Genomic DNA, 22748 nt, shown 5'->3' with positions numbered 1-22748 from the left:
CTGTTCACACCCAGACAGCACACAAATGGATGGATGGATTAAATACCATACATAGGGGTTGTGGTGGATGGGCAGTAAAGACTTTCCTTGTTTGGTCAACTTTATTTTTGAAATGTGTGGCAAATTCTTCTGCAGAGATGAGGGAGGGCGGAGAAGGGAATTAAAAGTATTAAATAACTATTTGGGGTTGTTGGATAAACAAGAAGGTTGTGAAATAGACCTGTTTAGCAGAGGTGAGGGCCAGTTTGAATGTGAAAATTGCAAGAAGACTTTACCACATTCAAAACAGCAAGTGTTTTCTTCCAGTGCTGCTCCATAACCCTGGACACTTGTCAAAGCTTTTTAGTGAGGTTACTGTGCCAGGGTTGTTTATTGATTTGTCACACCCTGCTATGCATGAGAGGGGCGATTTAGTCAATAGCTGATGCCAGTGTGGCGTTGTAGAAAACAGTGGCACTGTCTGTATCATGGAGTGAAGATATTGAGGACCGCAGTAGAATGTCAGAGAGCGTGTGAATGTCTAGGTGTGCAAGGTTTCTGCAAAGGCTTGCTAGTTTCTGAACTTGGGGGGGCCGGTGAGGAGGACAGGGATGAGAAAGTGAGTGGATGATGGTCAGATAGGGGTGAGGTTGAGGTTGGATAGGGAGTAGAGGCAGGTGAAGTTAAGGTCTAATGTATGTTTGTCTTTGTGGGTGGCTGCAGAGGACCACTGAGTAAGACCAAAGGAGGAAGCAAGGGACAGGAGTTTGGAGGCTATAGGTTGGTGGTGTCAGTGGGGATGTTGAAGTTACCCATGATGATGGTGGGAATGTCAGCAGAGAGAAAGTGTAGAAGCCAGGTGGAGAAGTGGTCAATAAAAGCAGTGGCTGGGCCCGGGGTCGGTATATGATGGCCACTTGGCGGTTAGAGGGAGAGTAGATATTGACAGAATGCACTTTAAAAAAAGGGAGGATGAGGGAGGGTAGAGGTGGGATTAGGTTGAAGGTGCAGTTGTTAGGAAAAAGAAGACATACTGCTCCACCTCTATTGCCAGGGCCAGGAGAGTGGATGAAGTGAAGGCCACCTTAACAAAGTGCAGCGGGTGAGGCTGTGTCAGAGGGTGTTAACCATGTTTCAGTGAGGCCCAGGAAGGATAGTTTATGAGATGTAAAGAAGTCGTGAATGACATGGAGCTTATTGCAGATGGAATGGCCAATCCAATGCACCCTAGAGAAAAGGCTCGGTGGAATAGAGGGTCAAAGGAATGGGTTTGATGTTGCGGAGATTGCAGTGGTTTCTAGTAGATGGGGAGTGATAGTAGAGAGTTTTAATGGGGGGGCATAAGCTGTGGACGTCCAGGTTTGGGGAAATATATTTTCAGCAGTGAGAAGTAGGTGAGAAAAGGAGAATGGCAGCCTTGTTTTGTGTTTTAGTAGAAGGGATCTGAGGTTAAGGAGCAGGTCTGAGGTTAGGTGGGGGGTGTGAGGGAAGGTGAGATAAACATTTGTTTTGAGAGGGTTGGGGTTTAGGGATAGCAAAGTTGAGTAAGGATTAGTGGAGCTATGACTGTAATGGCATAAGTTAGCATGGTGAAAGTGTAAGTTTGGGATGTTCAAGAGGTAAGCACAGTTATTAAACAGTTATAACTCTTCTGGGACATTTGTGGTATATTTTTAATGTGTACTTAAAAGCTGCACTTGAAAACATTTATTTATTATTTATTTATTATGCATTGCTTATATAGCGCTCTCATATTCCGCAGCGCTTTACATACATTATTATTGCTTTCCCCAATGGGGCTCACAATCTACATTCCCTATCAGTATGTATTTAGGATTAAATTAGTGTTAGTTTCAGACCACCCCTTAAACTTTATTGTCTTTCACATGGTATTCAAAAACATCATTTGGGACGGGAGGTGCATTAAGGTGACCAGAATTATGTCCCAGCACTGCTGCAATAGAAAAGTAGAGTGGATGCCCATTGTCATTTAACTATGATGCCTATTGGAAATGAGCACAATTATTTTACAAACCTATTAGGTAGCATTCACACATTGCAGCCGTATTGCAATTTTGTTTTGTGTGGTAAAAATGTTTGTCTCGCTTTACCAAAAACATTGCGGTTGTACCACATTTTCGGCAAAACCATGCATCATGACCACAATGTGTGAAGGCAGCCTTCCATTAAATAAATACAATACTTTATTTTGAGCAATTTATTTTAATTTGACTAATTTTCACTAGATACAACGAATCTTATACTGGTCTCAGCTGAAGCTGTTTAACATAAAGCTATTTGTCCCTAAAAAAATTTTTTACTACTGATGTCCTAAACTTTTTCAACTAATTTAAAGAATAGGAAGACTAGGAAGAACTGAAAAATTTCACTTCATGAAATGTGTCCATGTTCTCTGTTTGCCATTTTAAACTCAATGTCTTCCTTTTTGGTAAAGATCCAAATGTAAAGAAATATTTTATGTCATAAGATATATGATACACTTTTTTTGCAAACGTACATGTGATGTAATACTGAGCAGGGCAGACATCTACAAGTTATAGTTCGTTTGTAACACTATTATTTATCACTGTCCTCTAGTAACCTTTGGAACCTTTGTATATACAAACCTCCCAACTTCATCACTTTTTTTATGTAAATTGGTCTCCGCTTTATGGTTTCTGATTGTCCAGTATGTGTTACTATACAAGGAGAGTTGAGTATAGATAGACCACCAAATTCAAATATAAATTTAACTGTTTTCCTCCCTGAAATAGTAAAAAAAAATCCAAAAAGAAAATACCCTAGTGTTTACAGTGTTTCATAGTTTGAAAAAAAGACACAGGTCCATTGATTTCAACCTATAATCCAATCCTGTGTTGATCCAAAGAAAGGCAAAAACAATAAGGAAGATGCAAATTGCCCCAAGTTAGGGGAAAAACTCCTTCCTGGCTCCATATACACTGTGTGCACAATTATTAGGCAAGTTAGTATTTTAATCATATCATCATTTGTATGCATATTTTCCAACTCGTTGGTGGGATTTAAACTCAGGACCCCAGTGCTGTAAAGCAACAGTGCTAACTAGCACTGAGCCGCCATGATGCATACCTTCTTAAATTTCTTAAAGAATCTCTCCCAACAAAATTTTTATCCTTTTAATATATGGCAATCATCATATTATATTGCACTGTGTACTTTCAATTGCTCATTTTGCCCTTCTACCCAGCTAACTGTTCTCTTTTCCTTTATGTGATTAAAAACTGACTAGCTGAATCCTTCTAAATTCTATGTAGAAACAGGAGGTTCTTTTCTCCTGTATGAGTCATAGGTCACTGCAAAAGTCCCTAGCAGGGGGAGGAGCGGAGAAGCTGGGTCAGGAGATGAAGTGGGGAATGATAACTGTAGGGACAAGAGACTTCCTGTTTCTACAAAGTGCAGAGAAACGAGATGAATTAGCTGGGTAGAAAGGCAAAATTAGAAATTGTAAGAACACAGTGCTATTTAATGTGATGACTGCAATATATTAAGAAGATAAAAACTTTTGATGGGAGTGCTTCTTTAAGTTAATTGATAATCACAACATTGTGTAAAATAGATGATGAAGGCGCTGGTAGGCTGTTCACTTACAGCAGCTGCGAAATTAGAGACAGAACCACTGTTTGTCAATTGGTAAGTGTAATCAAAGAGTTAGGGTTTTAATTTGCGCTAAAGTAGTGATGCAGACTCTGGTTGGGTGGGTAAAATAAGTTATTTTTTATTTATAATTAGTGCGGTATCATAAAAAGGTTTTGTTTAAAAATATATTTTTTCATTCTTCATAAAAGCAATGCGTTAGGTTAAAAGCAAAAGAGGTAGGAGGAGCATAAAATAGGTCATTCGGAGAGAATGGGCACGATCACTTGGGATTGAAGTGTTGGTTGAGGCGGCCTGTTGGGTTCAAAGGTGGAGAGCCTGTAAGGAAGAGAATTAGATTACTTAGGCCCAGTTGAAGGGTGGTGGCCTGCGGTGTTAGTAGTAGAAAAAGGCAATAAATACCTGGTTGGATGATTGGTAGGCTGTTGATTATTGATGCAGTGGAAGGGGAGCTGTCCAAGGTTTCTGCAATGTAAATATAGGAGTCAGTATATTACATATTAGCCCCTGCTGGAGGGTATAGCTTATAGTGAGCCATGTACCTGCAGAGATCAGTAGTAGAGTACTTGGTAGAAGTCCACAGTAGAGTGCTTGGTTTGATGGGTAGTGAGCCTTTAAGTTGCTTTTGCTTGGGTGCTTGGCTCAAAGTTTTTGGTTCCTTAAGGAGTAGGAGAATACAACATGTAGGGATCAGACAGGGTATCCCTGGGGGTGGTGTAGGTTTCTAGGGCTTAGTACAGTAAGAAGCACCTATTAACGTTCTTAGATGAGGACTAGTTGTTGATCAAGCTGGTACTGAGGTACTTAGTTCTTTTGTCTATATGTAGTTGCAAGTTTGCAGAGACGTCCAGGGGTGTCCTGGGTGGTTTTCAGGTAAATCTGTTAGATACAAGATACGTCCCTAGGTTTAGGTCAAGTGTGATGTTTTAAATCAGTCAGGGGCTTCTAAATGCTCCGTGTATAGCACGGCTGAGTTATGGTAGCAATACCTGGTGTGGTGGCCCAGGGAGTCAGCGCAGAGTCTACGCTTTGCTCTTTTTTAATCAGTCTGGAGTTCCTAGAGGCTCCGTATGTAGTGAGGGTGAGTTCTGGCAGCGATGCCTGGTGCGGTGGTCCAGGGAGGCGGCGCAGAGCCCAGGCTTTACTCACAGTTCAGGAGAGGCAGGCGGGCTGGTTCTGGGGGCCGGAGCGAGAGCGGAGTCCCGGCCGGTGACTGCCGCTTGCTCGCGTAGTTCCGGGTTGGTGTTTTCGCGCTACTTGCGGAGAGCGCGCGAGGACCTGTGTGACGTGGCGGCACGTGACACACACACGTGGTCGGAGGGTACGGAATCTGGGCTGGATCAGTGACACTTTCCAACGCGTTTCGAAAGCATCTGCTTTCTTCCTCAGGGATGGTCAACATTGTTTGATTGTTTCATTGCTTAGCAAGAAAGAATCATGTGATTATTATGAAACTTTATGTCCTTTAGACGTACAGGGTGTCCCCTTGTCATTATTTCTGGCATAAATGTAAGACAATATCTGGATAGAAATCTTTACTGTCCATTCATATTTTATTATTCATATATTTGTAGATTGTAATTAGATCGCCTCTAAGCCTTCTTTTTTCCAAATGAAATAATCCAAGTTTTGTAACCTGACGTGGTATTATAGTTCATCCATACCCCTAATAACATGCACTCGTTCCAGTTCAACTATATCCGTATTATACAGTATAACCCAATAGAAACCAAAATTGTACTCAGTATTCTAAGTGTGGCTGCACTAGTGACTTGTATAGAGGCAAAACTATGTTCTTTTCTTGAGCATCTTTAAAAGCATCACATGATTTTATTTGCCTTGACTGCAGCTGCCTGGCACTAGTCACTAAAGTTGAGTTTACTGTCCACCAATACCTCTAAGGCTGTGTGCCCACGATGCATTTTTAAGCGTTTCCGCAGCGGCAAAACGCTGCAGAAACGCTTAAAAATTGCATGGTAGAAGGCCTGCCATGTTCCCCAATGATAATCCGCATGTGCTGTGCACATGCTGCGGAAATTTCCGCTGCGGATTATCATTGCGGAGAAAAACGCAGCACTACCAATTATTTTGCGGAAGTGCTGCGTTTTCGCCGCCATTGACTTGCATTGGAACGCATGGATTCCGCATCACTGTATATGTAGATGCGCATTCCATGCTTTCCAATGTGCGGATGGTACCCAGGTCTAGAGGAGAGGAGACTCTCCTCCGGACCCTGGTACCATAGAAACTGTGAAAAAAAGAATAAAATAAAAAATAAATGTTATACTTACCTTCTGATGGCCCCCGCTCTCCTTGTCTTCGCTTGCCGGCAGCTCGCGATGGACTGGAGGACCTGCGCTGACGTCGGCAGGTCCTTCAGTGTACCACGATCTGCCGACAAGGGAGAACGGAGGGAAGCAAGACTCCGGGGGGCCATCGGAAGGTAAGTATAGATTTATTTTTTTTATTTTTAAACATTCTTTCGGTCACAGTATATAAATCCATCCGTTTGCATGGATTTCTATAGTGTGACCAAGTTGTCAAGCACGTTCCAAGTGATGCTAAAATCGCTTGGAAAGCGCTTGACAACCCTCATGCGGAAATGCTTGTGAAGAACACTTCACATCCACATGTCCCTGGCAGGAAAAATGCATGTACAATCCGCATGCTTTTTTTCTGCTAGGGGAGATGCAGAAACGCTCAGGAAAAATCCGGAGCATTTCTGCATCGTGGGCACATAGCCTAAGTCTATATTTTGGGCAGTTTTGCCCTGTGTTTTACAATTCAGAATACTCTGTATTTTTCGTACTATAAGACACACCGTACCATAAGACGCACCCCAAATTTTGGGGTGGAAAATAGGAAAAAAATATTTTTTATAAGATGGGGGTCCGTCTTATAGTCTGAATAGGTATCTTACCTGGGGGCCAGTGGAGCGGGGGTCACAGGAGGCAGGGTCCTTCAGGAAGCCGGCGGAAGTGGAGGAATGCTGCGGACTCTGGATGCGAGAAGCTGGTGCTCAAGCCGAGGGGAGCTGCGGTGGTGGTGAAGCAGGATCGCAGGGCCCTCCGTTCCCTCCCTCAGGAATCCGACGGCTGCAGCAGAAGAGGTGAGATTCTGTGGGGCTGATGCAGCGTGAGCAGCTTCCGGTGCCCACGGCCATCTTCCTGAAGCTGTGATCTACAGGAAAATGGCTGCCGGCGTGGCAGAGAGCATGCGCCGAATTCGGTGGCCATTTTTTTGAAGATCACTGCTTCAGGAAGATAGCCGCGGCCACCGGAAAGCAGCTCTGCCTCACAGCCAGACACAGGCCCCAGTCCCCGGCCAGACCCCGGTCCCAAGTCAGATACCGGCCCGCCTCACCTCTTCTTTTGCTGCCGCCGCCTTCCTAATGGAAGGAGGGAACGGAGAGCCCTGCGATCCCGCTTCACCACCACCGCTAAGTTACGTTCGGACCATAATATGCATCCCCCATTTTCCTCCCAAATTTGGGGGAAAAAAAGTGCATCTTATGGTCCGAAAAATACGGTATATACTAAATTTTCTCTGCCCGATTGCATGAGCTTACACTTATCTACTTTAACTTCAATTGCCATTTCTCAGCCCAAGCCTCCAGCCTACATAAATCCCTCTATAATATTAAATTACCCCTTGTGCTGATTACCTTGCTGAATTTAGTATCATCTGCAAATATGGAAATTCTACTCTGCATGCCCTCTATAATGTCATTAATAAATATGTTAAACTGTGACCAAGAGTATGATCCATTGACCCGCTACTTCCTATCACTGAGCCAATTGTGAACCTATTTACACATTTTACTCTAGTACAATTGTTCTCATTTTATATACCAACCTTTTATGTCCCACTGTATTACATGCCTTTGAAAAGTCCAGACAGGGGACGTCCACGCCCTTACCTTGCTCTAGTCTTGAACTTACCTCCTCACAGATGCTGAACAGTTTTGTTTATTAGGACCAATCTCTCATTTTCACTGAGATACTCTAGGATAGTACTTCTTAAAAACTCTTAAGTATTTTGCCAACAATGGAGGTTTAACTTTATATTCAAAAAGGGGTCAATCACTACATCCGCTATGTGCCAGTCCTGTGAAACAGACTGTCATTATGGAATCCTTAAATATTAGAAATAATGGTCTGCCAATCATGTTACTTAATTCCAGCAGAACTTGAAAGTATATGCTTTCCAAAGCCGTTGAATTCAGTGTTTTTGAGGCGGAGCTGCACTTCTTGGTGGGTTAAAGAAGTGGTTCGAAATCCAAATTAATTTTCATCCTTAATGCCTATCTTTTTGATGTCATAATCTCAACTATTTTCTAATATATCTTAATTAAAAATTCCCTATCCTTCTTTACCTACACTAACAGCTTTTCTCTTTTTTTTTCTTCTTCCTTTTTGATAACGCTTTCACTTGAGAATCCCAGTGATGCTTGTTTCAGTGGCAGGTCTAGTCCCTGCACTGCGTGATGTGCACAAAGACAGCGCGGTCTCTGTTGCCAGCTCAGATCAGCAGTAATGAGCCGACAACAAAGCTTGTTGTCAGAATACCTGGTGTGTAGAGACCAGTGATGTCACTCACTTGCAGGGGCGACACTGGTCTCTGGTGTTCTGACAACGCACTCTGGTGCCAGCTCGTTATTGCTGATCTGAGCTGGCAACAGAGCGTGCACTGTCATTGTGTACAGTGCACAGCGTGCAGGAACTAGCCCAGTCCCTGAAACAAGCATCACTTATGATGCTTTGTTTCATGGAGGGGCAGGGGCCCTGGCAGCGACCCCAGCTTCTGCTTCCCTGATGGTGCTTCATTTCAGTATCCCAGCATGCTCTGGGATTCTTAAACGAAGCGTCATCAAAAAGGAAGTAGAAAAAGAAGAGAGAAAAGCAGTTAGTGTAGTTAGGGAAGGATAGGGAATTTTTAATTTAAGTATATTAGAAAGTAGTTTATATTATGGCATCAAATAGATAGGGATTACGGATGAAAATTCATTTGACTTTCAGACCACCCCCTTAATGTAGCTGACATTTAATGATTTCCCTAGACATGTCATGTTTCCTGTGTAAATAATAAAAAGGCATTTTTTTTTATAAAATGTATTAATCCAAATCAGATCCTTACTGTTTTCACAAAATTAATACTTTACAGTGTATATAAAAACTACACACTCCTGTTAAATTGGCAGTTTTTTTTTCATTTTAAGAAAATCATACCAAGAAGAATCATTTCAGAACTTTTTCCACTTTCAAATGTCACCAATAATCTGTGCAGTACAATTCAGTTGAAAAACAAACTGAAATATTTTTAGGTGGAAAAATGAAAAATAAAGAACTAAAATAATGCGGTTGCATAAATATGCACATCCTTAAAGAGAATCTGTCACCACATTTGACCTATGTAAACTATTAATATAGGCATACAGGTTATAGACTGCTTAGAAAAGTCCTACCTGTATGCCTCATATCAGATGCCATGTTGTTGAGAAATCATCTTTTATCACCTTACGTAAATTACCTCTTCCAGGCTGGTGAATATTATTGTTGTGCCAAATTTAAGCCAATTCTTGATGACGGTCTTCAAATTATCTGATTCTATATCTAATGCATTGGACATTTTTTGTACCCTTCTCCTGACTGATTGCTTTCAATAATGAGATCCCTTTGCTGTGTTGTAACATATTTACAGACCATGACTTTTGCTGTAAAATGCAACGAAGAAAATGTCAGGAAAATCCTATTAGAACAGCTAAACTTTATATGAGATTTATCAAAATCACTTTAAATGATGGCAGTTAAGTACTGAATAACATTTTACATTAATTTAAACGTGATTGAGGATGTAGTTGTGTTCAGAATTAGCCAGTTATAAGAGGGTGTTCACACTTTTGCAATCACAATATGCAATCACAACAAGTTATGTTATTTTTATGTTTCCCCTCAAAATGATTTCAGTTTGTTTCTCAATGGATTTGTATTAATTGTAGGTGATATTTTTTTCTACAAAAAACTGACATTTTAGCTTGTTATTTAGCGGTGTGTGTATATATCCACTGTATGTTCCCAACCCTCACTAACCCATTAACTGTTGCTTAGAAAAGATGTGTAGAAGAGAAAAAAAAATAATAAAAAAATAAATTAAATAAATAGTAAGGAAAAAAATATAAAGAAAAAAAAAATTATATATTTAGTATTTACCGGTATGTATTTACTGTTCATATGTGGTTTAATAATTTCTCTTCCCCTACTTAATGTCTCAGAATAATTTTCATAGTAATAAAGTGAGTACAGGCCAGTGAGGTTTTATGATCACATCCTATTTTCCAATCTACCTGACATCATACAGGAGGCTGGGATTTAGTGTATTCCCTCGTTATAATTCTTATTTTTATACATTTGATTTAAGAAATCAATTACTTTGTCCTCCGTTGGCCTTAACTTTGGGTAGTTCCACATAAGATGGATAAGATTGCCCTATAATCTTACCTTTGTAATGAAAGTCTTTAATAGATTGGCCTTTCCCTCATCCTCTTCCACTATTTTACCTAGGTTAGAGGCCATAAATATTATAGAATTAGGAAACCCCCGGATATTTTTTAAAAAGATTAACACTATCATTTTTAATTCTCTTATTTTTTATGTAGATTAAAAACATTTTAGGGTGAACCTGTGAACCCATTCACATCATTGTCAATTTTAGGTTTGCGCTTTAGTTTTCTTCCAAAGTCATAACTTATTTATTTTTCCATCGATCTAGCCATATGAAGACTTGTTTTTTGTGAGACGAGTTTTTTTTGGGGGGGGGGGTTATTTTTTGCAGCGTTCATTGTGCCGTAAAAATTACCTGCTTATATACATCCTCAGATCAGTTCTCTTACATTAAAAACAATCTTTTTTATTATGTTAGTGGATGAAGAAAATCCTGAAATTTGTGTTTAAAAAATAATTGTTTTTTGTTGCTATTTTCTGAGACCTATAAGGCGACGTGCACATGTTGAGTATTTGTTGAGTTTTTTTGTAAGCCAAAACCAGGAATGGAACTGTCAGAAGAAAAGTATACCGTAAGGCTGTGCCCACGATGCGTTTTTTAAGATTTTCCACAGCGACAAAAACGCTGCAGAAACGCTTAAAAACGCATGGTAGAAGCCCTGCCATGTCCCCCAATGATAATCCGCATGTGCTGTGCACATGCTGCTGAAATTTCCGCTGCGGATTATCATTGCGGAAAAAAACGCAGCACTACCAATTATTTTGCGGAAGTGCTGCGTTTTCGCAGCCATTGACTTGCATTGAAACGCATGGATTACGCATCACTGCATATGTAGATGCGCATTCCACGCGTTTCAATGTGCGGATGGTATCCGGGTCTAGAGGACAGGAGACTCTCCTCCGGACCCGGGTACCGTAGAACCTGTGAAAAAAAGAATAAAATAAAAAGTAAATGTTATATTTACCTTCTGACGGCCCCCGATGCGCTTGTCCTCCCTTGCCGGCAGATCGCAGTGGACTGAAGGACCTGTGCTGACGTCATAGTCATGTGACGGCAGGTCCTTCAGTGCAGTGTACCGCGATCTGCCGGCAGCCAGGATGGAGCGAAGCAAGACTCCGGGGGCCATCGGAAGGTAAGTATAGATTTATTTTTTTATTTTTTAACCATTCTTTAAGGTCACACTATATAAATCCATGCCGTTTGCATGGGTTTATATAGTGTGACCAAGTTGACAAGCACTTTCCAAGTGATGCTAAAATCGCTTGGAAAGCGCTTGTCAACCCGCATGCGGAAATGCAAGTGAAGAACGCTTCACATCCGCATGTCCCTGGCAAGAAAAACGTATGTACAATCCGCATCTACAATCCGCATGCGTTTTTTCTGCCAGGGAGATGCAGAAACGTTCAGGAGAAATCCGGAGCATTTCTGCATCGTGGGCACATAGCCTAATAGAAACATGTGCCACACTTCTCTATTTTTCATCCACTCCTAGTTTTGACTTACAAATGAGGTAAAAAACTCACGAAATACTCAATGGTTGCACGTGGCCTAACTGGTAATTCTGTATAAATAATTATTTAACTGGGTTAAATAATTTTATATTTTGAAAGACTGGACTTTATGGATGTGGCAATACTGAATATTATTTTTAGCTTTAAATACTACTCAGGATTGAAATTGCAAGAAATAAGTCATGGAATTATTGAAATCACAAAATTGATAGACATTTTATAAAAAAATGGAAAAAATGTTTTTCAAAACTTCTTAATTTATTCAGTATCCAGTATGAGCACCACACGCAGAAATACATTCACTTACACACCTTTGGCTCGGTAAGCAATCAGGTTATTAATGTTTGAGGAATGTTCTGCCATGCTGAATTCACTTGGGAAAGCAAATACTCAAGATCCCTTTTAGAAATGCCAATGGCAGAGTCCTCTCATGTGTATGGGTACCTTATGGATAGACCATCATTTTTGTAGAACTAAAAAAAAACATTTAGGCTATGTGCCCACAATGCAGAAATGCTCCGGAATTTTCCTGAGCGTTTCTGCATCTCCCTGGCAGAAAAAACACATGCGGATTGTACATGCGGATTGTACATGCGGATTGTACATGCGTTTTCCTGCCAACGACAAGCGGATGTGAAGCGTTCTTCACATGTATTTCCGCATGCGGGTTATCAAGCGCTTGTCCAAGCGATTTTAGCATCACTTGGAAAGTGCTTGACAACTTGGTCACACTTTATAAATCCATGCAAACAGCATGGATTTATATAGTGTGACCGAGAGAATGTCAAAAAATAAAAAATAAACCTATACTTACCTTCCGATGGCCCCTGCAGTCTTGCTGCGCTCCTGTGCTGGCTGCCGGCAGATCGCGGTACGCTGTACTGAAGGACCTGCCGTCACATGACCGCAGGTCATTCAGTCCTGCACGATCTGTAGGCAAGCACAGGGAAGGAGTCCGGGGGCCGTCGGAAGGTGAATATAATCTTTATTTTTTATTTTATTCTTTTTTTTACAGCTTTTAATGGTACCTGGGTGTGGAGGAGAGTCTCCTGTCCTCCACACCCGGGTACCATCCGCACATTAGAACGCGCCAATTACGCAAGTACAGATGCAGTCTTGCGGAATTGGCGCGTTCTAATGCAAGTCAATGGCGGCGAAAACGCAGCACTTCCGCAAAATAATTGGTAGTGCTGCGTTTTTTTCCGCAATGATAATCCGCAGCGGAAATTTCCGCAGCATGTGCACAGCACATGCGGATTATCATTGGGGAACATGGCAGGCCTTCTACCATGTGTTTTTTAAGCATTTCTGCAGCGTTTTTGCCGCTGCGGAAACGCTTAAAAAACGCATCGTGGGCACACAGCCTTAATTTATTTAGAGTATCTTCTTAAAGGGCTTCTTCAAGAAATATAAGATAAAATAAATAATATACACTTCAATATTAAACATTTTGCTGAATACCTTTATTTAGCAAAAAGGTATTCTACTGTGTTCTGTCAGAATTTTAAACTTGGAATCCTGACAAAGTGCAGTACATAAAAAATACCTTTTTGCTGTATAAAAGGTATTTAGAAAATTGTTAAATGTACTAAAATAAATAATACACATTTAAATAGTACTCACAGAACCCCTCCCTTTGAGTAACATTTTCAGTTTTGTAACAAATCCTGCTAACTTCATTTACTAATCACTCCTACTGTTCCATTGTTGTAGCGATGTTTATATAAATGGTTGTGAATATGATTATTACATTCCTCCTGTTCGTACTTTTCCCCAACTAAATGGATACAGATGAACCAGATAAGTTCATTTCGGAATAAGAAAAAGCAAACAACTGAAAGCAGACATCCTATAGAAAGCCACCAGAGCTATTCCTTGTGTGTGCTTCCTGTTCTGTCACTTCTCCATAACTCTGCATTTCAGTTGGGCAGTCTAAGCGACTTCAGCTTCCTCTTTTTCCCATATCCTATATTTCATTATTTGTGCTTGTTCCTCTTCATCTGTTTATACAATAGGCCAGTGATGTAGAAACCCAGTGACAGGACAACATGCAAACCACAGTGTTTCATAGTTTCTTTTTTCTTGGCAGGGGAAGGGAAGCAAGGCATGCTATGAGAGATAGGGCTCTTCATTTCTTATTCCCATTTGTGTGTTTTTTTAGTTCATAATTTGTTTAACTGAATTAGAATGAATATTTGCCTGTTTGGCTATCATTCAAGCAGATGAATCTCTTATAAAGTACCCCCAAAGATGTCAATCTACACTGTGCTGCAGATTACAAATATGAGGACCTCCTGATATACTGTTGAAACATGACCACGCATGTACCACAGCTTGGGAATTTGGAGCATAGACCCTTTTAGGCCTCCTGACAGATTATATGGCGCTATTCCATTTCTTGCCATTTATATCAGCAGAGCCACTGAGGCCAATGATTGGCTGCAGCGGTGTTGTGCATTGTAGTCATGACATTACTGCTGCAGTGTGTCAACAAAAAACAGTGCAACTGCGGAGAGGAAACACTGGTCCTGAGAATGGCAAGGATTGGTATTTTTAATTACTTTCTATGTCTTTAAGCCTATGCCCAAATACAGGTTTATCCCTGGCAACCCCTATAAGTGGTTACAAATACGACAGAAGTTGCTATCTTCACAGAGCTAGGAACTGCTGAGCCCAGGAAATACATTTTTATGCAGGCAGCATGTGTACTTTTCAGGTATGTCATTTAGCTCTGTGCCTATGCCGCCACTATACTTTTTAAAGTAAATAACCTAGTTGACATTGGATCCACTTTTGCACTGTGATGGTTCCATGATGTTAGTGGCCTTATTTTACTTTTATGCTATCTAATTGAAATCAAGCTAAAATGATTTTGGAAAAGCACATTAACTATTGCAGACTAAGGATAAATAGTGTTGAGTAAAAGTAGTAGCCTCTTATCTTTCACTGCATATGGTAGAGAGCAAACTTTTATGTCTCACATACAAAGGCACAAGGAGGATTAAGCCGCAACAGAAAACAATTTTCCCCTATTCCCTGCATTTAACCAGAAATATATACTTCTCTTTCACGGTTCTTGTTCCGACATAACTATTGTGAAAATAGGAATATATTAGGACAGAGTGAGGAAGTGGAAACTATACAAACAAGGAGAGTGCTGGCTTTTGCAAGAATTGAGTAACTGTGCTTATCATGCAAGTGGCCTTAACTGCTGCTTATTTTCTCTTCATACAGTACTTTTATTGGATTTCTAGAAATTAATACTATGTTAAAATGCTATAATATACAATATAATGGTAAAGTAGTAAAATAAATAGTTACATAGTAGAGTTGAAAAAAAGACACATGTCCATCAAAGTCAGCCAAGGGATGGGAAAGGATGTAGGGAAGGTGTATATGTAGGACCATAATGCATGAACTAGTGACTCTCCTAGTTTTACTCTCCTTAGAATGTATGATGCCCACTTATTATTATCACTTAGAATATCTTCAGTAGACTGTACTATACTACATAGTGTGGTGTCCTCTGCAAAAATAGAAACAACACTATTAATCCCATCTCGTGTATTAAAATATAAACTGTGTGCACAATTATTAGGCAAGTGAATATTTTGACCATATCATCATTTTTAAAAATTTTACAAATCCAAGATGTATACATTTCAATGCTTATTAGAAGAAGCAGGTCAGATGATGTGTATTTGTATAATGAAAGGCAGGTGCGGCCTAAGGATATCAACATCATTTATCAAGGTGTGCAGAATTATTAGGCAAGATGGGCCAAAAAAGATTTAACTGACTCTGAAAAGTCAAAAATTGTTAAGTCTGCAGTACTCTTTAAGTTTCGAAGATATTGGGGAGAGATCACAGAACCATAAAAAGTTTTGTTGCAAATAGTCAACAGGGTCACAGAAAAATATGTTAAGAAGAAAAGATGCACAATAACTGCCAAAGATTCGAGAAGAATCAAACTTGAAATGACCAGAAACCCATTATCCTCCTGAGCTGTCATATTCCAGAACTACAACCTCCCACCACTATGCTGAATTACATGGTGTTCAGTGCTCAAAGTCATGGCCAAGGTAAGCTAGGCTAAAACCCATCCTCCACTGAACAAGACACACAAGTTGAAACATCAAGACTGGGCCACAAAATAACTGAAGACAGATTTTTCAAAGGATTTATGGACTGATGAGATGAGAGTGACTCTTGATGGACCAGATGGATGGACCCGTGGCTGGATCAGGAATGGGCACAGACCTCCATTTCGACCAAGATGCCAGCAAGATGGAGGTGGTGTACTGCTATGAACTGGTATTAAAGATGAGCTAGTTGTACCTTTCAGTTTGAAGATGGACTCAAAATCAACTTCCAAACCTACTGCCAGTTTATAGAAGACACTTTATTCAAGCAGTGGTACAGAAAAAAGTCTGCATCTTTCAAGGAAACCATGAATTTTATGCAGTACTTGGCTAGTCAGTAAAGGCCTTAAAGATGAAACAATAATTATTTGGCCCCCATCTTCACCTGATCTAAGCCCTACTGACAAGTTGTTGGCCCTTCTTAAATGGGAGATTTACAGTGAAGGAAAACAGCACACATCACGCCTCTCTGAACAGTGTCTGGGAATCTGTCGTTGGTGCTGCCCAAAAAGTTCATCATCAACAAATATAATAAACTGGCAGACTCCATGGATGGAAGGCTTATGATTGTTATTGAAAAGAAGGGTGGCTATATTTGTTACTGATATATATTTTTTTATGTCAGAAACGTATTTTTGAACATTATGCGTTTTTGATTGAATAATAGCGGACCCAGCACTGAGCTTTGGAATATACAACTTCTAACTGGAGAACCTTCAGCGTAGCAGTCATTTACCACAACTCCCTGGGATCTTTGAACTAGTTTTCTATCCAATTACAAACCTTACTTTCTAATCCTGTACAGTGCTGCTCATCATTATTGGCATCCCTTATTTTTTTCATAGACACTAGAATATCTTCAGAAATAAATGGAAATGTATCAAAGTTATATCCTCAGGATTTTTTAATTAGTGGTCCAATGTAATACAACAATAAAACATTGTTTTTCAACTTCCATGCTGCAATTTCAAAGAAGAAACAGAATAAACAGCATGTGCAGCAATAAAGGCACCCCTAATTAATACTTGGTTGCAGACCCTCTGGCACTGATGACAGCCTCCAAATGTTTCTTGTAGCCATCTAAAAGCTTCTTGCACTTCTCATCTGGAATTTTCTCCCACTCTTCCTTGGCTCTTCCTTTCCTAGTTTGTTCAAGCTCTTGAATTTTTGCAGGGTTCTTTTTCTCAATGGCAGACTTCCGCTCACCCCAAAGATTTTCAATGGGATTGAGATCAGGAGTCATTGCTGGCCATTATAAAACGGTCCATTTTTTCTTTTTAAACCATTCCTGTGCACTTTTGGATGTGTGCTTTGGGTTATTGTCTTGCTGGAGGACCCATGATCTTTGACTCAAACCAAGTTTTTTATACACTGGGTAGGACATTTCACTCTAAAATCTCTTGATAATTCTCTGATTTCATGATTCCTGTGATACGGTCAAGGCCTCCAGTACCATGCGCTGCAAAGCAACACCACAGCATTATGGATCCTCCACCATGCTTAACGGTTGGTAAGGTGTTCTTTTCCTTATAAGCTTCATTGCGCCGTCTGTACACAAACTGTTGCTATTCATTGCCAAAAAGCTCTATTTTTGTTTCATCTGTCCACAGAACATTTTCCCTGAAGGATTGTGGCTTGTCAAGGTACCCTTTGGTAAAGATCAGTCATTCCTTTTTTGGCTTTTCTTCAGCAATGGTTTCTTCCTTGGTCTTTGCCCATTTAAGCTCTGCTTAGTTTAGTGTGCGGCGTATGGTGCTTGTTGAAACCATTACCCCAGACTGTTCTAGGTTGGCCTTCAGGTCTTTGGATGTTTTAACGTGGTGTTTTTTCCACCATTCGCACCAACCCTGGAAGACATCTCTTGTCAATTTTCATCTTTCCCCCACATCTAGGGAGGTTCTTGATAGTTTCATGCTTGGCAAACTTCTTAATAACATTGCGCCCTGTTGAAACTGGGATACCAAGGTCTTTTTAGATGGCCTTACACCCTTTAGAAGTCTTGGGTTTGCTAATAATAGCAGTTCTGATGTCCTCAGACATCTCCTTTGTCTTCATCATTGTGACAAAGTAACAGGGCTTACCATGTGGCTTTTTAAAACACTGTCATCATTCATTGGCTAATTCATGTCACATGGGCACCAACAATTAATCACAGGTAAATCTAATTTATGATTTACCACAGGAAATTCAAATGTGTTTCTGACTCGCCCCCTTGGCCGTGGGGCACGCGGAACCGGGCAATAGGGAGACGCTGGGAGTAGTAGTGGCGGCCCGATCCCGCGGCTCAGGGTGGTCAGACCAATGGTAGTCTGTTACGCACTTCAGATAATGTCCGACTACGCCACCCGTGGATTGCGGTTATTAGGAACCGCCGCTGCAAGGCAGTCCGCTGGGGCCAATGATGAATGCAGCTGAGATGGTGTGACTCCTCACGGGAAGAGTGCGGCCCCAGGGCAGTGTAGTGGATGGTGGGAGTGATGGTGGTGAGAGTCCCCGTGCTGATAGTGCTGGAGGAGCGAAAGAGCACACAGACAACGTACTGCAGTCCAATGTCGTTTACTCACAGTTCAGGTACTACAGGTCACTTCTGTACAGGTAGTGACCGCCCGAGCCGTGCTGCGTCCACCAGGTGCGGGGCTCGGTCAACTCCCAGGCAGTTCAGGAGCATGGCACAGGACCCCCTTTAATCCTTTCTCTGGCCTGTCTCACCAGTGACCCACTTTTGTCCAGCTGCCGCGGACTTGTGCGGTTAAACGTGGGCCCCGTCCTCCGCTGTCCTATATGGTGCCTTCCTAGCAGGTTTGATGAGGTGTCGCACCAATAAATGATCACGACGACCGGTCTTTGGCTGAGGGTAGTTTCTCCTCCACCAACTTGGGATCCGGTACCCTTAATCTGCCTGACCCTTCACCCTGGATTCTCGTGGGTTCTTAGGGTCCCTTCCACCTTCTTGTTCCTGAGCCCTTCTGTTTCTCTGTCTCTCCTTCTCCTTCTTTCCTGTTCTGTCTTCTCCTACTTCCCTTGGCCTCTTCTCCAGGCCCACTTCTCCTTCTCCTCTCAGGCTCCGGCCTCTTCTCTAGGCCTGCCTCTGGAGCAGCACTCAGCCTGAGCTGCTGCTCCCTGTCAGCTCTCCTCTCCTCACAGACTGAACTGAACACTGTTCTAAGATGGCTCCTCCCTTTTATACTTCCCTCTAGCCATGAGCCCAGGTGACCAGCAACCAATGAGCTCCTTCCTACGCTCAGGAACCAACCCCTATATGCCCCTACAGCACTGGGTGTTCCACCCCCCTCCCCACTCCAGACAGGGACATAGTCGGTCGTGCCTGCACTTCTGTCTAGTGGGAGCACCTTTGAGCTGTCCCTCGGAAATGGGGTGTGTGTGCTGTATGCAGCTAACTGAGCCCTGGTCCATACTCCATCCTTACCTGGGAGTGGAATATCACACCTCTGGTCTGAGGTGCAATACCCCTCTATCGTCCGAACCCTCGGGGCGCTACATTTCCATACTAAATTAATGTAAGGGATGCCAATACCAATGACACAGCAAGCTTTAGGTTTGTCTATTTTTCCCTCCTATTATTTTTGTTTTAAATTATTGTTTATCATTTGCTCTTTTGTATTTAACACAAGTGCTCTATACAAAAAAACTGTTTCACTTGATTCATTTTTTTCAGGAGATATTCCACATTATGTATTTAAACTTCATGGGTTCCAATAACAATGAGCAGCACTGTAGACTTTAATTTATCCATTAGGTATCTATTTAGGACAGTGTCAAATGCCTTTACAAAGTCCAAAAATACTTTATCCACAACTACCCATAAGTAACGTCACTTGCGGGGACTATCCTAGCATGCACTGTGGGATTCTCAAACAAAGTATTATCAGAGGAAATGGATAAATTAGAGTAAAGAGGGAATGGTGGGGAATTTTTAAATAAAGTGTATTAGAAAAATTATTAGATTATTACATTAAATAGATAAGCAATTAGGATTAAAATAGGTTTTAATTTTGGACCACCTCTTTAACATGCGCAGCCACCACTCCATTCAAGTGGCTGACACAAGTTACTTGCTTCGGCTGTTGGTGAGGTTGAAATTCCCATTGTTCTAGTAGTTATGATCTGACAGATTCCAGTCAGTCAACTGGAATCTGTGGTGGATAAATGATAACTTGTTATCCCTTTAAGGCCTCATTCAGATGTCCATGTTTGTTCACATGTTTGTATCTGCATTTCATCAGTATTTGATCAGTATGTCAGTTTTTACCATCACGGTTTCTTAAAGGGGTTGTTCACTACTAGGACAACACCTTCTTAAACTAAAAGTTCGGCCCCAATAAAATAAAAAAGCCTATACTCACCTCCCGTGCCAGCTCTGTTCTAGCGGTGTCAGCACTTGTGGTTCTGGGGCTGTGATGCGGAGGAATGACGCGTGATGCCCGGCACCCTGTCAGTGATGGCATCATTGTCCCCGCCTTCGGACAGCCCTGGGACCGCGAGTGCCAAACCGCTGGAACAGAGCCGGCACAGGAGGTGAGTATTGTTTTTTTTATTTTATCAGGGCCAAACATGTAGTTTAAGAAGGGGTTGTCTTAGTAGTGGACAGCCCCTTTAAGTGTTTTTCACATATGATTGGATAAATTACAAAGCTTCTCCTATCCAGTGCAATGGTAATCAAAAATAGCACAATAACTGTATACTAATGCCATCTGTGTGCTATACATGATTTTTAGGGATCCATAAACTTGTATTGCTTCTATTCATCCCTGATGATGGGAAAAAAAACAGACGTCTCTGTGATTTCTAAACAGACATGTGAACAGCCCTATAGACTATAATGGGTACATATTTTATCTGTGAAAATCACAAATAGAACACGGAAATGAAACACGAATGTCTGAATGAGGCCTAAGTGTGTTTTGAATTCTTTTTTTGTAATATCTGGCATATTTTCAGTTCTATGCAATTATTTTTAAAATTGGCTTTCAGGATGTGTTGATATTAGTCAAATTATGACAAATGGTGTCCAACACGGCATAATATATCTAGCTAACTGTCTGTCAATGGAGGTGTGGGAGATTTTGCAGCAGCTTCAAGCTATATTTCTGAAACAGAACTTAAAGGGGCTGTCCACTGCTTGGACAAACCCTTAAATTATGTATTCCTATGTTTAAAATGAAAGAAAACAAAACAGATACCTTCTGCACTAGCGCCTTTCCAGCGATTTCAGCGAAAGGTCTGCCTGCTTTTGCGTAATATTATCTCAAGTGAACACTGCAGCCAATCAACAGCTGTTAATGAGCTGCTGCACTCACATCTCCCCCAGACGTCCGACTTTTGTTCGATGGAAGTATGAGAGATGCAGCCTTTGATTGGCTGCAGTGCTCACATGGCATAATAAATGTCATACGAACTTCTGCACACCTGGTTCCAACATTGCTGGAATGGCGCTGGTGCTGGAGGTAGTTTTTTTTTTTATTTTAAAAGAGGGAATACAGCATTTGATAAGTGGTTATTAGTGTTGATCGAGCACTGAAATGCTTGAGTGCTCTCTCTGTCTCTTTCTCTATGTCTCTCTCTCCGGAGTCCCTGCATTCCCAGCAGGGGAATACCCTGCTTTCAAATTAGCTTCTTACAGGGGACTCAAGCACCACGCGATACCCCGCTCTGCTCGATCGAGCACTCCGATGTTCGATTGAGTATAGAGCAGTGCTGAGCACGCTTTCCCATCACTAGTGGTTATCCAAGTAGCAGACAATCCCTTTAACAGTACAGCCTCCAGGGATTAGGATCCCTTTACTATTGCAGTAAAATGTGTCAAGTGTAAATAGTTTGTATTTTTTTATTTTAGATACAGATCTATAAAAAAAAAGCATGTGACAGATGTATCTCTTATTGCACCTTATTCACAATAGTTTGATGATCCATAAACAGAATACATATTTTAAGGAGCAGTGCCAACTTTAAGTTGATTATTTTTTTACTTGGATAATATGGCTGTAAACTAAATAATTGTGCAGCCATTATTGTATGTGTTTATTTTGTCTGTCCTATGTCTTTTGGTTAATAACTAGAGGTAATTTACTGTGACAATTCTATATTTTACTGTACTGTAACTTTCTGTGGCAATGTGAAATAATTCTTGCACATACAGTACTCCACATTTAGTTTGTAAATTCAGGATTACTTAAGAGATATTTAACTGCACAAGTATTTTTTTTTTCAAGGAAATCTTGGTTCATCAGCTCTCTGGGTGTGGTCATGGTGAATGTTTGTCCCATGGGAGATAGCTTATCATAACCCTTCTGAGGTTCCCTGCCCAGCTAGGATCTTGAAGGATAAAAGTCTGGAAGAATCATCAGTTTTCTTTCAGCGTAGTGCTTAGAAAACACAAACGTGAAAATATTTCCATTTTATTGTCTCATAACACCTTAAAGGGCTGGATAGCTTGAATACCAATGAATAAAATCTGCAGCATATGTAATCTAAAACTAATGTAATACATTATTGTATTGAAATATAAAGTATTAAATTTGACAGTTTCCAGATGACTGCAAAAGGCCTTCTGGCGTTATTTGTATATAGAGATCATTATTGATTTTGTGTAGAATTTATACCATTTAAGAGTAACTGCACATTCAGAAAACATTTGACATGTCATAGAGACATATCAGAAGTTTTGATAAGAACTCCATCAATTGTCAAAATGATGTACTGCAGAAGAAGCTCTCTGCCAAGAGGCGAGCTGCTCTCCATTTGAGAGTGTAGACAGCCACAGACTTCCTATTGAGCCCATCTTTAGGCCTCATTCAGAAATCCACTGTTCTTGTACGAGTGCTATCCGTGGTTTTCATGAACAGCACTCGTACCCATGATAGTATATGGGGCCACTCACATGTCCGTGATTTTTTGTGGATCCAGCAGTCCGCACAAAATCACAGAGATTTGTCCAGTTTTGATCCAAGTGTTAAATTATAAT

The 22748-nt window shown here is 41.0% G+C and overlaps 1 protein-coding gene across 5 annotated transcripts in view; it reads left to right on the top strand.

Moving 5' to 3' along the window:
- Positions 1 to 22748, top strand: part of IKZF1 (IKAROS family zinc finger 1) — a 256897-nt gene that overhangs the window by 149394 nt on the left and 84755 nt on the right. The window lies entirely within an intron of this gene.

This window comes from Phyllobates terribilis, unplaced genomic scaffold (genome assembly GCF_046119375.1).
Source record: "Phyllobates terribilis strain yellow unplaced genomic scaffold, ASM4611937v1 Scaffold_4__5_contigs__length_816908805, whole genome shotgun sequence".
In the NCBI taxonomy this organism is placed as follows: Eukaryota; Metazoa; Chordata; class Amphibia; order Anura; family Dendrobatidae; genus Phyllobates; species Phyllobates terribilis.
The sequence above is the reverse complement of the archived record's forward strand: the minus strand, read 5'-3'. Positions and strand labels throughout refer to the sequence as shown.